The 24,715-nt window shown below is 35.5% G+C and overlaps 1 protein-coding gene and 1 non-coding gene across 7 annotated transcripts in view; both read right to left on the reverse strand.

Annotated features, from left to right (window-relative positions):
• Positions 1–24,715, reverse strand: part of dome (cytokine receptor domeless) — an 888,032-nt gene that overhangs the window by 701,801 nt on the left and 161,516 nt on the right. The window lies entirely within an intron of this gene.
• On the reverse strand, positions 20,143–20,215 carry TRNAY-AUA (transfer RNA tyrosine (anticodon AUA)). Its single transcript has one exon. It is a non-coding gene; the product is annotated as a tRNA-Tyr (tRNA).

The raw sequence follows: 24,715 nt of genomic DNA on the forward strand, positions 1-24,715 counted from the left end.
ATAATCTTATATTTGTCATATCTAACAATTCTAATTTAATTATCAATTTCGATTCAGTATTGTGAAATCAATTACAAGCTTTTCGCTTCTTTGAGTATACCTGTATGTAATTTTATGTATTCTCATGTCGAGGAGAGACATATAATTTTCAGATTATTAAATACACACAAAATCTCAGTTTTCCCTTCCATTCTTGCTATAAATGTTGCTTGTTCCTAGACTCCACTACATTGTTTATTTAGTGACTGCCGACCTGGGCGTTATAATCACCAGCCATTCCAGCTCAGCTGTCTTATATTAATTTTACCTAACGTATTTGCAGCGCTCTATAAATCTGTTCCGCTATCTTCCTGATAAATTTCAATCGGTGCTTAGGTCCACATACCTACGCATTACTGTATCTGAAGTATAATGTATTTTTATAATATTCAATATCTAATTCCTTAAAATCTGTAAGTAACCAAACAATGGCCATTATCTTTAATTTGTTTAATGACAATTTAATGTAGATCACTGCATTCCTTTCATTTATTTATCATTAAGAGCAAACTTCCATGCAACATTATCTCCTGTGGAAAACCCAATTGACCACTCCACAACTTGCGACTTTAAAGCGTACAACTTAGGATGATGACTCCGAGACCACAGCCAATAAGAACGCTTGTTTTGTTTGACGTCAGATTACCATGGAGTTTCAGCTTCGACTTCTTTGAAATTCGCGGCATCTCCTTTAACTTCCGACAAGCATTTATCACCCGACAAATCTTTTGCAGAAGATCTGAACTGTCTCCACCATTTGGCCGCTTCTTAGATCGCTAACAATATTTGAGAGCCAATAGCGACCATATTATGTGACTTCTAGTAAAAAAGTTTCCAGTTTTTTTAAGAATACCAATGCGGGCGTTGTGAAATCCTGGGATCTACGTGACCCATCGTCAAAGTTCCTCGTAATGCAGTCCTGTACACTTCATATGGGTGTCCAGCGTACTCAGAAATAAGAATCTACACGTCGACTATTGTTGGATACTTACAGCGCTTGCAGGACTATTCGCTTGTGAGCAATGACACAGTTTCGTTTCAATTAAAATGTCTTGAAGATAACATAACAACATGTGTATTACATGAATAGCAGCGATTGTCCTAGTGATCCGAAGGAGGGGGAGAAGGATGGCAACAAGATCCAATTGAAAGAGAAACTCTTCCTCTCTCACTCTTTCTTCTCCTTTTATGAATCGGGCACTACTTTCTTCACTTCTCCACCAAACAGACATGCGTACCAACACTGCATTCACATGCATGGGTATACTCTAATCGTGTGGCCAGTAAGTATCGCGCTCGACTAGCTCATGACCACGGCCGGATATTTATGGAGATCGCGAAAATCACGACATAATATATACGCAATAGATTTTTGCTAATCTTTATGAATTAAGTGATTCTCATTAATAATATGCGGATAAAACAATCGCGACAAATCGCGAAATAGGGTTCTAATGGCCAAATATTAATACATTCGGGAATTATTATTATTGCGTCGTTTTATGGCGAATTTCATATTTTGAGTTTTTTTTAGTTTTTTTAGTTTTTTTTTTCACTTAAATTTGTTATATATATATATATATATATATATATATATATATATATATATATATATATATATCCAAGTAGCCAATATTACATGGTATTTCAGGTCTTCTGATTACGAACTCAAAAGACGGAAAATTCAATTTGAAAGTGTAAATTGGGGGCTGTAAGTTTTTTTTCGTTTTTAATGAATGTGTGTTAAATACAGTCTCAATCCAACAAATATTGTCAATTGGCCATACCGCACCTTTACCAGAATTCAAACAAAACTTTAATGTTAATTATTTGAAAAGTAATATTTATACTGAATTTATACTCCAATTCTAAAATAATTGTACTTTCCAATATTTCCATTAATCTCTGACAAGAGTAGAAATCAATCTCCAACAATTTCGCCGACACCAATATTAAAAACAAAAATGATAAAAAAATTAAATCGTCCACACCTGTAGAGTAAAGGTTAACGCGTCTGGCCGCGAAACCAGGTTGACCGGGTTCGATTCCCGGTCGGGGCAAGTTACCTGGTTGAGGTTTTTCCGGAGTTTTCCCTCAACCCAATATGAGCAAATGCTGGGTAACTTTCGGTGTTGGACCCCGGACTCATTTCACCAACATTATCACCTTCATCTCATTCAGACGCTAAATAACCTAAGATGTTGATAAAGCGTCGTAAAATAACCTATTAAAATTAATCTCCATAAATACCTGAACCTGCGCATGACACCGCACAGGACAGTAGTTCTTTCGTTAGACAAATAAATCCTGCATTCCCTAAGATCAAACAAACCTGGGTCAAACACTTATATGAGTATAACAAAAACATAAATATTTCCGGAGACATTTTGTACACAGACAAATTCTAAATTTGGTGCAGAAACCACCAGCGTAGGTCGAAACGGTAGAGATGGACTGGCTGCGCTCGAACATAAGTTCGAATCCTTTTTGGACTGAATAAATATTTTGTGTCTCCCATGTTTCCACAAATGTAGGGGAGAGTTGGGTAGTATCAGACATCGGGTAATATCGGACAGTGAGTTTCTTTCATCTACAACCAGATGATAGTACCTGAATGACATGGTTACGTTTCTGTGATGTCGCATACAGTTACGTAACCACGTCATTCAGGTACTACTATCTGTGGTAGATGAAAGAAACGTACTGTCCGATATTACCCGATGTCCGATACTACCCAACTCTCCCCTATGTCGAATGTCAGGTAATTCCATGGTAATTTCTCGGATCATCTAGCCAAATACCATCTCGCTGAAAATTTGGAGATACTGTTAGTAGTAGGCCTAAATAAAAAGTAAGTACGTCTCAATTTTGATAGTACATATTTTTTAGTGTTTTTTTCTCATTGTGCACATTTGGTCATTTGATAGTGCATGAAAATACTGTCTTTACTGATAATATTGAGTACTTATAAAATGGTGAAGTACAACGTGTATCAAGTTTTGGGTAGACGATGATATTAAAAAGGTAAATAAGTAAAGACGTGACACCGGGAGACTCCAAGCCTCCATCAAGAAAATTATGGGGCACTACAAAGACATTGCATGAAAACTACAGTTCGCTAAGGTTGCTGTCAATAGGCTAATGTGTACCATGTCAGTCCAGTAGCAACAGTAAGTCTAATAGATACAAGAGTGAAGTGTTCACACAACTCGGTACGACTCGTAATAACATATTTTAAAGTCATTATCCCATCTCCCAATTTTTATTAATTTGTTCATACACACAACTTCCTCATGACGCAGACTCGTTACAGACCTACATCTACATAAACAGGAAGTACTACAACGTTCTCTCTATTTGCTGTTGAGCATGTCATGCAGCACCAGCACAGGAAAGAGGGAGCTAAATTCCGCAATGCCATATAGTACGCTACTGCAAAATGACTGCTGTTCGGTGTCCATTTTCCGACGTTCTGGTCGTTACGAGTTCTCTACAGGAAACGAATTGAAGGCCTTGCACTTCTAGTGCCACTGTTACGGATTTCGGTTTAATTAAAATCAACAAGGACTTTCATTCCTACTACACAGTTCAGAATCTTTTAGTTTCTCAGCGTAGTGACACAACGTCGATATCGAGAAAATTAGAATAAGTGACGATTGACATTTTTCTCTTCGTGTAACGCAGGCATGTCAGAAATGAGACACAAAGTCCAGTGTATGTGCACGGAACGCCGGTCTGTGCAGATTGCGTCATTCACGTGTTGCTCTTACCAGTTCTTACCCGGAGGGATATACAAGAATCTATTCTGCGCTTCTAGTGTTCAATTAAATTGACATTTGGACATTATAAACATACTTAGCAGAAGGAAAAAACACAATTATTGTCAGTCGCTACATTTGACAATAATTGTAACACAAGAAACAATAGACTTACTCAGTTACAATTTACAAAGCAGTCGTTTGTAAAGAATCATTTATTTACATGATTTGTATACAGTATTTGAAGAAAATATAAATATTGCAGTAATTTCGAAACAACAAAAAACGAACACAGTATTTCATTTTACGTAGTAGGTACCGGTACTGATTATTTCAAAGTAATACTCTTTCATTGTTCCTCAAGCATTATTGGGACCATTGGTGCACAAATGTTAAAGAAAATATTTTACTCCCAATTACATGCAATAGGACATTGTGAGGCTTTTACACTGGAATCATTTCCTTGCTGTATATTAATATAAATTCACATTATTATTAATAAATTTGATAAATTAAGCTTGAATTTAAATTTACAGTATATATAGTTTATTTGGAAAACGTTGAGAGCAAGTATCAGCAAGTTGGGAGCGTCACTGAATTGAGTTAAAAGAGTACTTCACAAGCTGTGAAGCGAGGACATTTTCTTTATATCAGGTCTAAAGATTTATTAACGTAAGTATATTAAGATAATATAGTAAAGTGAGATGGAAAATTCGCCATTATGTATTATTTTTCTAGAAACTTTTTCCGCCTTACAAATAGTTGCTTTCTTCCTTCCCTTACAACCTCAAGACCCTCACATGTATTCTTCACTCAATATTCTCATCACTCATCAGCTTATCAAATAAAAGTTGTAAGTCGTCTAACCATTGATGGCTGTGTTAGTACAGACTCCAAAACAACGTCACTGTCATGTTTGTCTTGCCGTGAGAGTACTAATTAAGAAATAGGAGCTGGCGAATATCATATTTTGAGAACTTTACTAATCTGATTTAAATTCTCACATCACTGATGATCCACATGATATAATGAAAGCCTTTCATTTTAAAATAATTACTGTTGGCTGAGGAAAACATTATAATAGTTATGTTATATGATTCGTGATTTCTCCGTTATATCTGCGGACTCCTCACTTTATTTTTCATAATGCATTCACAATCACAGCTCAATGAGCACACCCGTACTGATCTGTGTTACTGAAACCAAAGCTGTTCTGCTACTGCAGGTAATGTAAAGCCCTGTCGCGTTCCCTCCAAGCCGATTCATTCCCTCCAGGTAGGGGAATAGGAACTGCACATCGCACAGAGACAAGTGCACAATGTGCGCGACTGCACAATGTGCAAGGTTTTGACATGCCTGATGTAACGTGTAGCCTACCTCAAGACGCCAAATTATCATACGGTATGTAGAAAAGAAAGATTTAAGGTTTCCATTGTTGTTTAGTCAACTGTCCGAAGACAGGTCTGAACCTCACAGGTGATACCAACAAGGCACTGCTTATGAGGCAACTAGGCCAGGAGACAATGGAGTAGGGCGGCCAGTTCCATTCCCCCTCCATTGCATACATCGCTGATTAGATACATAATACACTAATCAGGTATCAGATGCATACAAACAATAAATTGTTCTTCCTCTGACATATCGCCAAGTACTGCCTGATAATAGATGTACATATCAGCTAGAACCTCAATCAGAGGTTTTCATTGAAATTACATATTTTCGCAAAAATTACAGGTATAGCAAAGTGTGATTGTCTCGGATTTCTATGACATATCGTAGTCTTTTTCTGGTCTCTTTTGAAAAACCTAAGTTGAATTAAACATATTTCTAGCTCACGATGACACGGTAAAGCAAGCATTTTCATTTTATATAATTAGCTGGTATACTGAGCTGCAAAAGAAATGCCGATAAGAAATTATATCGTTTTCCGAAGATTTTAGCAAACACGGCGCGGTGATGGAAAGCTATTTTTCTGATATTCGCTTTTTAAAACACGTAAATACGACTTTTTAACATGTTCACGTTATTATATAATATGAATTGATTTTAAATTATTCATATAATTTTATTTTACAACATTAATCAGAATACTATACGAAAATAATTAAAATGTAGTTTATACGGTATTCCACAGCCTTCCTTATTATTAGGGCTGAAGAAAAGTATCGGTATCAGGGTAGTAAATCATTTCTATAGGCCTATACATTGTTTACAAAATACGTCCCGTTCCCGGGTGTCTCTACTGTCCGTAAGGAGCAGAAAGAGTGAACAGTCGACTTTCCTCAATAGCAGACCTGCTTAAGTGACGTGAGGTTGCATCAGGATGCCGAAACAAAAATCCAACAAAGAACAGACAATAAGGCGACTGAATTCAGAACATTGGGAAAATTTGTTTGACTTAATTTGATAAGAATGATATTTTTTTGTAAATATAATGTTTGTTCCGAGTTAATTACTCTGAAAAACAAGTAATGCTGTAAATGTAAATTCTATTATGAGTTCATTCATACAGAGCGGACTATACAAACAGCCGCTACCGTAACTAGTCGAGCGTGCACACAAGAATTTTGTAAACACAGAGTACGTACGATGCAGCTTAGTCTATAACCAATACTGGTTTTCAGCCCTACAGTTATTATCCATGGATGCTGTCATTGTTTCAATCGATATATATGGCCAGTTACGTTGCATATTGTATTAACAAAAAAAAAGTATCAATTTTATTATAAATATAAATACAAAATTTTATTCTAAATAGAGATACAGAACTGAAAATTGAATCTAACTGAAACATTTAACTACACATTTCTTCTTTGAATGGAATAAAAACTCTTTAGAAAATTCAGGCCAATTCAGATGTGTTTGTATAATTAGTTTGTTGCAATGCCTTCTGTGAATCTCTATTTCTATTGTTTCCTAAGCGAAGTCTTCGTAACACGATATTTCAAATCGAAAACGACTTCGATTTGGCATTTCTTTGCAGCCCAGTGTACTTACGACTTTAAAGGTAGGCATTTTTGGGTACACTTAAACGTACGATATAGTTGACAGCGGATGACTGAATTTGGTATGTCTGTTGAGGTGTATTAATAAGTTACTCCGCCATTTGTCTTATACAAATTAAAAACCAATGTTTGTGGTCAATTGAAGAGTGTGATTTCAAAAGTCGCTCAGTCCATTTGGAAATTTTTATGATTTATATGTACAGTGCGATCGAGAAGTCTCTCCGCAGTGCTTGTATAGCCGAGAATTCACTAGGCAGAGAATTCAAGTGTATTTGGTAGAGAATTCAAGTGGCAGCACTGACCGCTAAACATACGATGGACTGGGAGTGTGGGGTTGTCAAACCGGAATGATTGGGGGAGTGCCAACTTTATACAGAGTTGTATTCAAGGGTTACTAGAACTAAAAGAGCTGCGGAGGTACTTTTCGCTCACACTGTATATAATGCTTCAGTCCTCTAACATTATAGTTTAAGCTTGTTTCCTTTCAAAACAATGCCAAACCTTGCCTAAAAGTATCTTATTGTGCAAGTCACTTGAAAACTCGCTCAGTCCGTAGACCTGTGGATAAAAGAAATAGCCCAGTCATTTCATAAAAATGGACTTAACCCGTTTTGAGATCACATTCTTCAATTTCAGTAGTTGTACACAAGTCAAATAAAGAAGTTCTGCGTAAATTTTGTCGATAAAAAGCGTCATTAGCTAAAGTAATGATGGTCTGAAGAAGATGGAAAATAGCAAAGTATTACAAGGATATGATAGTGATGTGGACATTAATCCTATCGTGTTATGAGATTATAGTGATGTGGACATTAATCCTATCGTGTTATGAGATTATAGTGATGTGGACATTAATCCTATCGTGTTATGAGGTTATAAGTTTTGTTCCCTGACTTCATTTGGCCTAGAAAGAACTTTTCCCACGCACAAGTTCATTTTTTTTTGCACACCTACATGGAAACTGTTATTTTTGAAAACAATATTGGTTAGAAAGTTCTTCTTTGCTGTACGCGTACGGTAAAAACAATGTTACGATTCACTTTTCCGTACGAATACCGCAAAGTTGTCATAGTAATATAAACAGCTATGACGAAATATTATGAAAACTAACACATCTCTCTATCAACACGTCAACTATGAGCATAGAAATAAATGCCTCCTAGTCTACTAAAAAATGCTAACAGATAATCTTATTTAGCTTTACTTACAGAAACAGATATAATATACAAACAATTTCACAGCCTCAGCTTAACACACCAAATAAGCTGAAACAATTTTTGATTGAAAAACGCAAATATTACGTGTTCTGTTATTAATTCCACAGTTACATCTCGTTCATCCTAAAAAAGAAATCAAATTTCTTCATATATCGTTCTTTATATTTACTAGGTATTGATTTACATAAAGCCTCTTCAGAATCTCTCTCTTAATATCACAACAAAATATATTTTTTGATAAAGCCATTTTGAGTTTTTACATGGTTCAGAATACACAAGCCCTCACTATAGCTACACAACAATCATGACGTTGTAACCAGACCTGCTATAAAGAAAATGTAATGTGAGTAGGTCGTGACTCCTAGCCTACAAAAATGTCAACAGTCTGTGATTTATTTACTAAGTTAATTAATTCACATAGAATTTCCATGTAGTTGTGCCAAAAAAGAATTGTACGTAATTAGTACGCAAGTGTTTTTCGCGAATTCGCTTCCAAATTCCGGACTTTCTGTCCTAGTTACGTAGAAGAAACAAGTTTGATCCTGAAATCCTGGAAAATATTGTGTCACAAATATACATGCACTCATGAAAGGAAATGAATTATCTGTATCAAATTGGTTTAATTACTGTAAATTAGCAATAGCCAATAAGAGAGTAACTAAGAAATTAGAGTGACTATGTTTTCCTTTAATCCCAATAACTTGAATACTCCCGACTATATGGCTAGTATTTTGTTTTTCTTGAGATCCCGTACTATAAGTTTGTCGGCTCTTCAGTTTTGGTGCATATGCAAGGTGTCCCATTTATCTTGTGCACCTATGATAATATCTTTTTTGTTTGGATAGGGTTTGGAATTTTTGTTATTGAGCGTTATGTTAGAACGAGAGGCTAACATGAGTATGGAGATTTTGTGCATGTAATTACATTATGGTACAAGATACACGTGTCATCAATTTTTCAAATAGCACTACATACTTTAATCATGTTACATTGATTACGCACATTAAGAAGAGTTCAATCACAATGTTACCTACCTAATCAATAACAACAACAAAACGAAACAAAAACGTACTTCCAATGTGATAATGTTATCCTTTGATAATCATAGAAGATATTCCAAATGGTGACCATTCAGATTAAAGTACATTCGAAGGGGTTCCCGAAAGACCGTATGAATGCCCGGCATGTTGCTGGCTGAATGGACACACAAGTCTGCCGAATGCGTTGCTGCATGTCGTCTGGTGATTTCAGAATGTTCTGGTACACACTGTCCTTTACAGTTCCCAACAGGAAGAAGTCGAGTGGCGACAGGTCCGGAGAACGTGCAGGCCACTGTACGTGAATTGTGGCGTGGACAGTTGTTGTCGTTTGTTTACATGTTAAGACAGCAAACACACAACACACGACGTGTACGGACGTCAGTCCTCTTTCGTTTTGTGTGACTTAATCCACAAGATGGATGGGACACCACAACAAACGACAGATTCTGGTGGCATTCATTTTGCATTTTATTGTTGTTGTTGATTGGGAAGGTGACATTGTGATACAATTTTGAACTCGTCTTAATGTGTGTAGTCAATGTAACATGATTAATGTATGTAGTCATATTTTAAAAATTGATGACGTCACGTGTATCTCGTACCATAATGTAGTTACATGAACCAAATCTCTACAATCATCTTAGGCCCTCGTTCTAACATAACTCTCAAAAACAAAAATTCCAATACCTACCCAAACAAAAAAGTTATAATAGGTGCACAAGATAAATGGGACACTTTGTATAGCCTACGTACAATCTGTGTATATATTTCGACATTTTAAAGTGTCTATTTACATGCATACCGTATTTTAGGGTTTTTAGTGAATATATTCATAATATTACTGATGATCAATACAGCGAGAAAAACTCGAAACATCATTTCTTCATACAACTCTGAAAATTGACTGGTACGGCGAAGACTCTTAAGCTCTCCCAAGTTCGCGGAAGTAATTCACAACGCCGGCTGTTGTTTCTCACCGGTAGAGACCGTCGATCGATTCCTGACGTCGTAATGTTTACGTCCATCTTGAAACGCGTTGCGCCATTACGTTACTGCAAAAACTTCGAACTGCAGTGAAAATGATTAACAGGCCAAAGAAATATATACGAATGGAAAATATTTATTATTTATATATATATATATATATATATATATATATATATATATATATATTAAGAAAAGAAAGATTCTCAATATGAACTGCTAACATATCTTAACATTCATATGAATTTCAAATGCCGATTTCATAGACAACATTAGAAATAATATTGCAATATTAGGCCTGTGTATAGCTGTTTATGCAAATTTAATGATGTGTTTATATATGCCAGATATATTTTTTGGGGATTATTTGTGTTTTAAATTGCAGTTTAAGAAATCAATTTGTGAACAGCAATATCATTCATGAGACACAGTTTTGTTTTCCTTATCTTTATTAAGTTATCCTTATCTAATCGCCTCCAACTTCTGTGTTTTCTATTCTGAAGCAGCAATTTTAAAAATTTTCCGAGGAAATATTGTGTATGTATATATATATATATATATATATATATATATATATATATATATATATATACAATAAGGATAACTTAATAAAGATAAGGAAAACAAAACTGTGTCTCATGAATGATATTGCTGTTCACAAATTGATTTCTTAAACTGCAATTTAAAACACAAATAATCCCCAAAAAATATATCTGGCATATATAAACACATAATTAAATTTGCATAAACAGCTATACACAGGCCTAATATTGCAATATTATTTCTAATGTTGTCTATGAAATCGGCATTTGAAATTCATATGAATGTTAAGATATGTTAGCAGTTCATATTGAGAATCTTTCTTTTCTTAATACCTTGCTTAAAAAAACGTACTCATGCATAAAAAACATTTGAATACTCGCAGCTTTAATCCCCTTAAGAATTCGAGGGCAAAAGGCCGTGCCTCTCCTATTTGTTTCACAGTATGTACTTCAATATATATTTAACGAAAAGTATAGATAATTATATAAATAATCCTTTTCCAGAAGATATTTACTGGTCTGTCTCGTTTGCCAGTTTATTATACATGATAAAAATAAGCATGAACTAATTTGTGATCTTTCTTCAAAATGAGCGCCCTTGTGTATCTTCATTAAAAAAATATTTCTCAGTAACATTATTATATTTCATTTCCATTATTTCCAAATAGGGCTATATCGATTAGTGAATAATGAATGTGAACAAAATATGACCAACAATTTAGGACAGGTCTATGTACACAAAAGAAGAAAATAGCGCATCCCCAAATTTGGCAATCAGAATTTTCATAAGATAAAAAAATGATATGGTTAGGATGAAAATCATAGAAGATTCAATGTATTGTAGAGTAGAGGAGGCAAGACCTGTCCTCTGACCTTATCATGTGCCGTGGCTATATCACAAATGGCTATGGAGGGGGAAGATAGGTTTTAGTCTTACAAGTAAACATTCTGATGAGAGCAGATAATTTTTTTTCTTTCACCATGTTAATAATGTCAAGAGAAGTGCTTATTACTCTTTATTTTTTATTTTTTTGGTAGGTTATTTTACGACGCTATATCAACATCTAGGTTGCCTATTACTCTTTAAGGGACATAAAATATATCTCCATAATCACACTTTTTAAACATTTTCAAACTGAGCCTTTGGTACATTTTAAAGTGTGTATCAAATTGGCCTAACACTTTTTTTTTACTGTATAATATTAATCCTACTTGACCCTATATGAAAATATTTATTTCCTGAACGTACTTTTTAACACAATTAACTAGTAGGCCTACTTCTATAAAAACACACAATTTGTTAAGTTTCTTACAAAAAATGTTAACATTTTCATAGATGATTTATGTCAGCTAATATCTCACTATCAGTACTGTCGCATTTCAATCTCTTATCCTATAAAAGTAGTGATATATTTATGTAATTTTGTATGTAGGCACAATGCCGAAATTCTAACATTGCAACTCAACGCCTTACAAATAGAAAAATTACAAGTGTTTATGTTACATAACCGATGAATATATTTTGAAATGTCATTTCTGCAACATAGTACGAGTATTATTTGTTATTTTAGCATGTCAATATGTATCCAAAATTAATTTATGCTCAACCATGCCGAAATGTAGTAATTATACACCTGGTAGCAGCCCTTTAATGGACCTCATTAAAGTACACCTATTCATTAAAGTTCAGGTGTTCCACCAATCAGAAAACACCATTGTAGCAATGCGAAAGCGCAAGTATCGATTATTCTCGGATATGCAATCGAAAGACAACTAGCGAAACGTCACGGAGGCTGGAAATCCAATACTGTCGCAGAAGGTTATGTTCTGTTACTATATTAATTAGCGTTAATTGTAAATAACATTCAAATAAATTCAATTTGTCATCTCGTTTTTCAATGTCTAAATCAATTTCATGGTTATATCAAGATTAATCTTTATTTTACACTCTAGATTATATCAAGGTCAATAACATTTGTTTCTAGGAGAAAATCAATACTTTCGCGTCTGCGCACATCTCACAATTTACGAGATATTGCACAAGGTCAGTTCCGCTCCCCAGTCTGATAAGAATAACATGAACACTTATGAATAATTTCAAGTTAGAAATATGGTCGAGCATAAAAAGTCGTATGAAACTTGCCTATAATGGTAATTAAGACGCTCGTTATGAAAATGATGAAATTCGCTTGCGCTCGTTTCATAAACATACTCGCGTCTTAATTACTACCATTATAGGCTCGTTGCATAATGTACTATTATGTGTAACATATTTCATTCTGCCTTCCCTTTATATTTATGACATAATTCCTAGTCTCGCTTTGCACTTGAAATGTTTTCATAGAAACAGATATTCACTGTCACGTTTTTCACTTAAAACAAATTAAATATTAAAGGATCCATTCATAGTCCCGTGGTTACAACCTATGGTTTGTCACAATGTGTTGCTTTTTAAATAAGCAGTAAATTTTAATAATGTATCTTTCTAAATATCTATGAAGAGCTTTCTCGTACCATTACTCGGATTTTAATCTTATATCTCTAATATAACCCGATACTCAATTCACATACAACGAGGCTCCTACGACATGAAGAATGCACCAGAACAAACACCTGAAACAACATAGGACACCATATTGACCTACGACGTGCGAGGAATTCGAACCCATAACTGTGATTCCTATGCAACGTTAAAGCTGCCTTAGAATTTGCATAAATCGAGGCCAGTATCTTAGTAAACATAAAGAATTAATCCAAATATGTTGATTATTGAGTATTCCCTGTATTATTCTACAGACGTGTTTGTTTCATTTTTTCGTTATGCTCATATTTTAATGTCTTTTTCATTCACAGTCTTTCATTTTAATGGCGTTTTTACTTCTCTTTATTTCCTTCTCAGGCGCCTGAAACCCATTTAAATGCCGTAACATCTGATGTATATTTATAATAAAGTGAAGCTTGCAGGGTTTTGACGTTCTTTTGAGGGAGAATAACATCCGTCAAAACACCAATGTTTTCTTTATACAAATTCTATAATACAAATTCAGCGCCTAAGATTTCGATTTTGACGAGAGGAGTGGGCGAAATGCTACGTAATATATTTTTATGTATATCTTTATCAACGTTTAAATATCCGTTAGGGGAGGTCGGGGTAAGTTCGGCATTAAGGGCAACATCGTCATAGCATTTGTTTCGAAGACCTTAGCAAATAGGGACTTGTTTAGAGGCTAGTGTATTGAGAAAACATGGCAGCTTGCTGTGAATAACGCTTTTATGGTGTGGAGAGATATTTGCAGTTTTGACAGGTAAATACATTTTTTTTAACTCATGGCTTATTATAATTATGATATTGAATGTCATAAGGAGCCCATAACAAGACGGTATTAGTTAGTGGCACCATTATTTGGAATGACTACATCTGTAGCAGATTATGAACTTGGCAAGCAGGTTGCAAGCCTCTAATAGGGGTACTGATTAATATTTTTTTCCCTGCAAATTGGGGAAACTTCGGCAGAAAACTGCCAATCTTGCCCCATGGACAGGAAGATAAAAGGTTTCTGTACTGTTTTTTAGCTAAATAAAATAAGTAATTATGGCATTTAAAGTAATTTAAACCAATTACACATTTCATTTGGCTATTTATTATCGGTAAAGTGGTTCAAAATTAAAAGAGGAAAACTAAAGACAAATATGACCAGGAAGCACTCAAGAAAGCTCTAAGTGAGATTTAAGAAGAGAGGAAAAGCCTGTCACCTTTCACAAAAAAGTGCCACGAACTACACTTCCATATTGACTGAAAGTAGATTTTCCAGCACCAGGTGTACAAAATAAAGTTAGGTTTAAAATAGTGCTTGCTCTAGATGTGGCTGACAATTTGAAGTATCGTGCAATCAATCTGCAGAAAATATTTTTTTTAAGTCTGGAGTGGAATCTCGAAGATTAACCTGGAAGAAGGCTGGATCTGCCTGACTTGAGGCTTTCATTAAGTCAGAAAATCGTCTAAACAAGAAATACAAGATGAGCTATACAAAAATAAAGTTAACATTGATGACCAAGAAACATTTTGCATACATTGCAGTGAACAATATGGACTTACACAGGAAGAATGGGCTATGTGCAAAGAGTGCAAGTAATGAGCACATGAATAATGTGCAGATATGTAAAATGTATTCGGACAATTTATTTATGATATATGCAGATGTTAAATTTAGTCCTGTGAGAATTTGTTATATTGTAAATCAAATCTGAATTTGGAAATACTTTTTTTGTTTGTTGTGGATACAAATACTGACGAATTTTCGCCAGAGTGTGGGGCAACTTCAGCAAATGTTGCATCTTTAATTGATTTTTGTTTAATTCAATGCTTCACTTTTTGTAAATTCTAATCCATATACATAATTTAAATATACCAAGTGGATTGATCATTAAAAGTTTGAAACACAAATTGCATTTTTGTTGCACTTATGTGAATGTTTCGCTTAACGTGCCGAATTTGCCCCGACATCCCCTATAGTTTTACCCTAATTCAGCATTTTGTTTCTCTTCTACATTACATTAAGCGCACGGTACAACTCTGATCATGTGGGACCAAAGATAAGGTATGCCGAGAAATTTCTGTAAATTTTGTTTACTTATTTAACTACGATTAAAATTTCTTGCTGATGTTTAACGTCGATATACTGGAGAGATGTTGGGCACGCATGTATACATAAATCCAGAATACCTGACGTGATATAAACAATGGATAGAGTTTATTGCGAATAAAATATCTGTTAGAAGAAAACCTGCTTCGGAACGAATTAATCTACCACCTCTCCATATACATTCTTGTAAATTAGTGATGGGCGAGAGTCGAGAGTATAATCGATAATATCGATAGTTACGACTTCAATTATCGGAACTATCGATAGTCAAATTGTTTCCAATATTATTGTTATTTCTGGCGACTATTGATAGCATCGAATAATAGGAAGATCATTCATAACATTATAAGGGTTTCAAACTGGAGCTGAGCAACACGATTCTTTTGCAGGGATTCAATCAGACATTGAGAATCGTTTGTAACGATTCATTTACGGTTTGTTCAGAACTCATCTAAGTATTATTTTGAATCGCAAACGAACGACTCACGACTTTTCACTTTGCAATCATGGGTAGAAAAAAGCGTTCTACATATCTCGCATAGTTGGCAGAGTAAGCCCGGGAATGATACAGTCCGTTTATAATGAGAGCTGAGACATTGGATGATCTCTTTCTCATTGGCTGGAACCAGCTTTCATGGCCTCTATTAATCTACAAAATTATGGAATATAGTTATCCTCAATTATAATATAGAAACTCAACTTTACTATCAAGTAATTAAATTGTTTACATTAAATCCCTATTTAACTGCTACGCAAATTTCAGGGACGCACTCATTATTTTTCATATTTAACTAAGCAAATTCAGTATTTTGTTTCCACTTATCCATTCTTTTATCATACACCATTCACTCACAATTAAGTAATTTGGTCAGGAAGTATCTATATTCACTGGAATCTTCAGTTCCCTCGGAAAGACTGTAATTCAAAAGCGAAAACTTTATCAATGAAAGGCGAAATCGTCTGCATCCCAACAAAGTGGAAATGCTTATTTTAATGGGAAACTTATCCTTGGAACAATTGCCACATGTTAAAAAAATGTACTGAGGCTAATGATGGGACTTTAAGGATAGATTATAATATCGTGCGTTATAGATATGTAATTCAGATTCAATCCAGTATATATTATTAAATTAATAGTTTAGTACGTGTTTAGATATAAATTCAGAAATATATTCAATTTATAACCAATTAACAAAAAAAGTTTGTAATTATTATCGAAAGTGTCGATAGCTTTGATTATAACTATCGCTAGGACTATCGATAGTAGAAACAGTCGATCGTACTATCAATACTATTGTAAATAACTATTGCCTTTCTCTGTTGTAAATCTAAACCCTGTCTCGTGCGTCCCAAGCCATAGGTCCATATTTATTACTTCAGTTCACTCTAGAAAGTTGGAGAACGTGAATAGAATTGACAGATTGGTGCTCGATATCAATAGTTTCATTGTTCCGGTTTGCATGTTATACTAAGGAAAAGCACGAAAAACGCGTCCGGAAGCAGTAGTAAGGAGGAAAAAATGCATAATTCCGCAAGTGAACAGATTCTGTATATTTCTTTTGAGGCGCTATAGTTCTATTTTCTTTTTGAAGAGAATGATTTTAGAGGTTATGTAAACTATCAGAATATACTGAAAAAAATTTGCTTGTATTGAACACAAAATGACATCAATGAAAACAGAAAGCCCAAGAAGTCAAACTAGTAATTTCTCATCTAGAAATATGGCATGCAAACGCACTACTAGTTCTTTCGTTAGAAAATATTGTAATTTAGACGCAATTGTTAACCAGAGATTAACATTATACCACAATCTAGTATATGCAGTCACGAAGCTTGAGTTGTGAGGGTGCTAGGAATAGACTATGCCGGTACTATTTCGCATTGTCTGTAATGAGACGATATTAGCGATCCTAGTGGTTAGCAACTATCTATGGATGCATATTTACTACATATTGACTTCGTGTCTGTATATACTAGACTGTGATTATACCTTGTTACGCTGTTTCCTTTGTGTCCGTTTTCAAATGTAATTTCTCTGTCATACTAAGGTCCACTTTCACCAAGCTTCGTTAAAATAACGCTAACAGCATGTTAACGTGTTGCTAAAAATTAAACATCCTGTTAGTGTAATAGTGTTTGAAATACTTTGGTTAGGTAACATGAAGAAGAGCAATGTAACCGGAATCAAAAAAATAAATGATTGTAAGAAAGTTTACTAAATGTGTCTATAATTGTGGTGTAGTCATTTGTTTTGGCCGAAAATTGTATTTTTACATTATGGAAGTATTAGAGACTAATATAATTACATATAACGGAAATCGAGAAAAAGAAACGTCTAAGGAGCGGTAATTTTACCTCATATTATTAGAAACATAATTATTTTAGTACATCTAGCAACTAATTATAAGAAAGTAGTTGAAGACGAACGTAATGATGGAACTTCCATAAGGGAAAAGGAAAAAGATGATTTTTAACCCAAGATTTCAATCGTCATTTGAATGTGAAAACACGAACTGTGAAACAAATCAATGTTATGAAACTATTAAGAGGATTGCTAAGAAGGGTCATGCATAAAATACAGTGAAATGTTTGAAAACTGGCGGTGATATTTTCACTCTCAAAGTTGACATGGGTGCAAAGATCCTTTTAATTATAGGATCAAGTAGAACCAACAGATAATGAAGATGATTGTGATGCTGAATACAATAGTAAGCGTTAACATTATTCTCATATCTCGGATGGCTAACATATTTTCACGCGTCATTAATCATAATTACATGTGAACTGTTAAATTAGTGAAATACAGAAATACCGTTTCGAAAATCTGCAACTATATCTAATTATTAATACGGAATAATAAGCATGTGAATGCCTACGTTAATAAGCACACATCCCTTCACTGCGGATGCAGTGCTAATATTAATATCAATCATTTTAATACTTATGAATATATCTCTACAAATATATATCAATATAATAATGCAGCTTGTAATATATGTTCCTGGCAGCCTGTAACAGAACGTTAAGGATTTAACTGCGGGAGTACGCTATACAGAGTGTAAGAGGTGTAAGTGTCGTCCTTTTCACAGTCCTCGGGGACGGTCTATAGGGTAAAAAAATGTCCATACAATATAGGGTCAAAGCGTTATAGTTTTCCCAGAAAAAACATTTCTCTCCTTATTTTATTTGCATTATACTGCTTATATCGTGAGTAAAATTACGAAAATAATTACATCAGTAGGATATCTAGCAAAGAGTTAATATTTGTTTAAATAAATATTTGTGTTCTATTACGTTTTCATGAAATTAAATAATGCATGCTTAAATTTGTTAATATTCTGGCGTGAGAGACGTGGCAACACGTTTAGCAGGATTCATGCTGTTGACAGCAGGCTGCACAGACGTACAGATCAGCTGAGTTCAAACTCCCTGTCCATGGGTCTCCTGCCGAGCGGATAGAAGTTCAGTACATGTAGACCTATTCGGTAAACAACTTACAATATCTTTAACAATTCAGGAATATCATGATGTTATTAATTTATGGAGAAAGTCTTCGTAATTCAAGTGCGGCAAGAAGGATGTACCGTCGACGTTTTCCGCAAAAAAGGTTATCTAATCGGCGAACTTTTGTAGCAGTTTCTCAACGATTACTAGAAACTGGGAGTCTCTTACCCCGTTTCGAAAATCACGCGAGAAATTTCTTTAAAAATAATATTGCTTACGGAAGCGGGAGAGATTAAAATTTTTATTTAGAGAAAAAGTTCGTATGATTTTGTGCAGTAAACCAATGTTTCTTTAAAAATGGAGCAATATTGTTAAATAAAATGTAAATTGAACATACAGTAATGTTCTCTTAATGAGATTGAAAGTTTGTATTTGCTGTTCGCTTTATGAAACAACAATTGCCTGTCCGCCCCTGCATTAGAACAGAGCATAATGCAAGGAGTAACAACAGTTGATTAAACATATCTTCCGTTAAGTTTGCTGTTAAACTGCCTTAACGACATGATAAATATTTAACACAGGTTGGTGAAACTGGGCCTAAATACAGCAGGTCTATGTGAGTAATGAGACTTCTACAATCTGGCACAAAAATGTTACTTACACTGAAACGCCTACCCACAGCAACTGATATAGATTGTAACAGTGAGGAATAAATATAATCCTTAGCAAATTCCCTACTTTCACGTCCCCGTCACGTTCCCTGAACAATGCAGAAAGCCAGGGTTCGCAGTCGTAAATCAATGTTCTGCCAACTGAGCTACCAAGACATCTCGACATGCAGTTGTTTTCGAACGGATCTCATAGTTGTCGAGAAATCCAACAATGCATTTTCTACGATTCACGAATTTTTATTTCTATCCCCTTGTTCACATGTCGCGGGTCCCCACAGACCTCGTATCTGTACTACAGTTATGTGTTGTGATCTCTACCTACCTAATTACCACTACCAGCACAAAATTATGTCCATTTAATACCTGAAATTTGCAGTGAGATGCTGCAACGTGTACATATGCTGCGTCGTTAGAAAGTAGTCGCACTTGAGATGTGTTATTTGTTTACATTACTGATGTGGTTATTTGCGTAATTCATTGCTAACAGACTCTCAGAAATCCTTGACATCTTCAGCTGGCTTCGGTTAAAAATCACTGTCGAACCATCTAAGTTACAAGTTAGTTAGAAGACAGTGGCATATAGGAATATTTTATAATCCTTCAACATTATTTTATTGTTTGGGGCCGCGTGACATGTATCTAAGTCCACGCTTCCATATATCTCACCGATGTAAAATGCCAGAAATAAAGAGAGATTATGAATTTAATTAAGAAATAGCGGAAATTTATTATAGATTTATTAATTCGTCCTACAGAATAATATCTGTAATATTGACAATTAATATTTGAGGAGAAAAATTCGATCCGGCGCCGGGGATCGAACCCGGGTCCTTGGTTCTATGTACCAAGCGCTCTGACCACTGAGCTACGCCGAATTCAATCCACAGCACCGGACCGAATCCTCCTCCAATGTTTCCCTATGTGCCCCGACTCCAAGTTAGGCATATTTGTTGACATATGTCCAATGTTAACTGCCATTATATTAGGAGTGCACTCAGTTGAGTGACTTGTTTGGCCGGGATTCCGCAGTTAAGAGCACAGTAATCTGTAAGACATATGCACTGCAGCTATGAGAATATTATAGATTTAATTTAGACATGTTTAGTCCTTATTTGGGAGGAATATAAATAACCTCTTTCCTACCGAGAATCGAACACATTATCTACTGGACCTGTATGTATAAGTGATCTGCATAAGGGACACCGAAGCTTCCTCCCACTAGGATCTCGTCCTACCGAGAATCTAACGAATAATACAGATCTGTGAGTTACAGCAGGCCACCACCAGCGGTATGTTATACGGATTTGATGGCTGGAAAGGAATACATGGTATGGCGCATGGTGGGGCTTAGCTTGGCAACACAATCGGCACGCAATTCATTCCATCACGTGTTCACCAAAAAAAAAATGATATTTGGACTGAAGTTCTTAGGGATATTCCATGTCTCGCTGGAAGACATCTCTGGACTTCTACCTTTGTTCTCCACAAATTTTACATCGGATTCGTCAGGACACGACTTCGTTTCTCAGACTTGAAATGTCGGTGGACGAAACAATGAACTAATGGAGACCCATTAGAACAGAAGGAAATGGAAATCAGTGTTTTTTTGAGATTCATATATTAGCTCTGGTTTTAACATAACGAAATTAACCAGCCATAGAGCTTATGTGGATGGAACTATTCCCAGAGTTCCACTGCAACGTGATGCTATTAGCATGAAAATTAGTACAAGGACAACAGTAAAAAATTGAAAGGCATGAAAATTAGCACAAGGATAAATAAAAAATTAAATCTATGAGCAGTGTGAGTATTAAACGGAAGCGTTGTCGAGTGTTCTCTTGCACATGTGAAGCAGCGGATGTAAACATTTTTTAGAGACACAAATGCGAATATTATAAAACCATACACACAGTATAATGCTACGAGTATTGTACTTAACATGTACTCTCGCAAGATCATTTCCTGTGCAGTTGTTGTGTCTGCCACCCCTGACAGCCTTATTACAGAAATGGCCCATTCTCATTATCACTCATCCCGCTGTCTCTGGAGTACCTCGCAAATCAATTTCCTTAAATAAGCAGATGTTTAGCATAGTGTAACGGATAAGAATGATTAAAGATGAACACTGCGAGGCAGGGAAATCGAAGACCCTGCTTTACGTGACTGCGACTTGAATAAAGATGAGTACTGATGAGCAACGCGATCGGGGAGCTTTAAATGCTATACTACACACCAGATCGATGACGATGGCGATCATGATGAGGATCAAGTCTTCTCATACCAACTCGGTGACGGTGGTAGCAACCAGGTGAAGAACACTTCGTAAACATTGCATTAATTATTTCATCTGGAAGCCAGAATCACCGCCAGGGACACACGTCCATTTCTCCCTTGATAAGAATAGGAATATCCTGAACTAGCACAAACAGATAGCGCGCGTGTACTTTGAGGGATGCGCTTTGCGTGTGAATTTGATTTCCGGTATATAAATAGTGAGGATATACGTAGTGTATTAGTACATTAAATACTCTTAAAAACAACTCAAAATGTCATTTTTTTTTGTTGTGTTCCTATATGTAAAAATCAGGGAAAACCTTTTGTCTTCATTCAAGTCCCGAAATATTCTGAATATATGGTTTAAACCTAACAAATGCAACTAATTAAATTGCGCCTCGAAAGTGCTAGCAATTAAACAAAAATAACTACTTCAAGTAGGAATTGCTGGCTACAGTTTCATTTTGGAAGAGGGAAAAGGAAAATTAATAAAAACATATGCAACACTCCACAATTCATCTCCAATGACCATAACCTTCTCGAAAAATAGAGTATTCCTCGTGTTTCCGTGACGCCAAATCAGCCGACCGTCATGGTAGTTGTTCCTCGCGATTTGTTCAAATATTGGTAGATGGTGGTGGTAGATTAAAAAATGACTCATTGATCTACATAACGGACACCGAAGCTTCCCCACACCAGGATCTCGTCCTACCGGAGATCTAACGAATAATACAGATCAGTGAGGTACGGCAGACCACCATCAGAGGTATGGCACATGGATTTGAAGGCTGGAGAGAAATGCTAAGAGCAGCGGGTGATGGGGTCGACTTAGCCTTACAGCACAATCTGCACGAAACTTATTCAACACTGTTGCCAATAACCTAACTTAATGTTGTTTCTAGGCCCTACAGCGTATGTCTCCTGCAGTTTTATATTTGTTGTCTTTAGGCCACAGTAAAGTTTCTGAGACACAGGAGCTATTAAAAGACTAGTTTTATCATAAAATTTTATCTCGATTTGTCAATTAGTATCCTTTCATGATGCAGAAAGAGTTGGTCCACTTCAGCCTACACTCTTTCAACAAAGTCTACTGCATATGTTAGTGTTAAACCGCAACAGTTTAGAACCGTATCCACCCAAACTATGCAATGGGTCGGGCCGCTAATCTGAATTGATGTTTGACTCTCGGAGAAAAACGAAAAAACATTTGGTATTGTCAATAGAAACACCACTGTTCTGTAGTGACAAAAATGGGAATAATAATAATAATAATAATAATAATAATAATAATAATAATAATAATCCGTGGCGCTACAACCCTCCAAGGGCTCAGAGAGACCAGCCAGCTGCCAGCCTCACGTCCACATGCCGAAGGACAAGTGGACGATCATTCAACCAGAATGGAGGTATCGCATGGTTAGCATGATGATCCCTCCAGCCATTGCACCTGGCTTTCGTAACCGGATTACGCTATCTATCGTAGTTCGCTAAGTGCATCACGATACTGAGCACCGATTCCATATAATGGCCGAAATTTCAGGAGAAAATTCCTTAGTCCATGAGGACTCGAACCAGCGTGCATTCCGTAACGCGAGTCCTAAGCAGGATGCCTTAGACCACGACGCGAGACCAAATGGGATCATGAATTACTTTAATATTATGTAGAAAGAAAGTAACACAACACTGCTAACAGACCGTTCACGTCACAAAATATGTTTGTGTATTAGACCGTTTGGCTACTCACTCTACTATGTAAAGGCTACAGTATTAAATTCATGTCTGTTAAGACAACTTAATGTAAGTAGTTCTGTAAAAATATATGTTACGTAATACCAACGAGGAATTTCAAAATATTTACATAAAAATTGCTAGGTATATTAAATTTTACTTTTCTAGAAGAAGCTACTTCTCATAACCTATCCAACGCATCGAAATGCATATAGCCCTACTGCAGTTCTATTCTTTGGAGTCGTATCGGACAGGATGTAGAAGGGACGCCTAAAGGTGTTGGGCGATAAAACAGTCTTGATGGATCCTCTAAGTTGTTCCGAAACATGGAACAATTCATATCTCGAACACAAGGTTGCAATAAAAATTAATCATGAAAAAAATGGTTTATTTAACGAGGCTCACAACTACAGGGGTTATATCAGCATCCCCGGTGTGCTGGAATTTTGTCCAGCAGGAGTTCTTTTACATGCCAGTAAATCTACTGACATGAGCCTGTTACATTTAAACGCACTTAAATGCCATCCACATGGGCCGGGATCGAACCTGCAACCTCGAGCACAGAAGGCCAGCGCTATACAGACTACGCTACCGAGGCCGAGACTGTCATGAAAGTGACGTATTTTCTCATCACAGTTTTTACGAATTGCTCCATCATATGCGAATATTACCAATTCAGTTTACTTCAAATACTGAAAATACATACCAAAATGAATCCAGGTAATATGCACTAAACTAAAGAATTAAATTTTCGTTCTCTAGATTATACACAAAGGGCATTCGCTGTAACCAAAGAAATAAGACATTAGCTTCACTTTTAAGCCGTATTTTTTAAGTAGAAAACCCTATATAGCAAATCATTTTTCATAAACTTACATAGTGCATGTAACTTTGACTATATGTACAGTAGTGGCAAAAAAACTGTACCGACCCTTGTAGCTGATACAAAAGAATCCTGTGCTGTGTATTGTATCAAACTGTGGTAATTTAAATATGGATAGTGAAGCCAGAAGTATGTACTGCTATTTAATGTAAAAATATGCAGTTATCTTTGCCGAATAGAGGTAGAAATGTAATAATGATGCCAGATGAAAATAAAATTCTCAAAGTTTTTTTTTCGTCTGTAAGTTTGAGGCACTGAAGGAAACAAAAGACGGTAAGAATCGAACAAATGCAATAAATTTCATTATTACAATTAATTACACAAGATGGACGTGTTTTGTGACTAGCAAAATTTGAATCTGTGACTCTGGAATCAGCTACAAGGGTCGGTCCGGTTTTTTTTTTTTTTTGCCACTACTGTACGATATTGTATATTGTAATTCTTAAAATATTTTCTATTAAAAGAAATCAGCATTTAAAAATTATACTAA

The sequence above is a fragment of the Periplaneta americana genome, chromosome 10 (assembly GCF_040183065.1).
Source record: "Periplaneta americana isolate PAMFEO1 chromosome 10, P.americana_PAMFEO1_priV1, whole genome shotgun sequence".
In the NCBI taxonomy this organism is placed as follows: Eukaryota; Metazoa; Arthropoda; class Insecta; order Blattodea; family Blattidae; genus Periplaneta; species Periplaneta americana.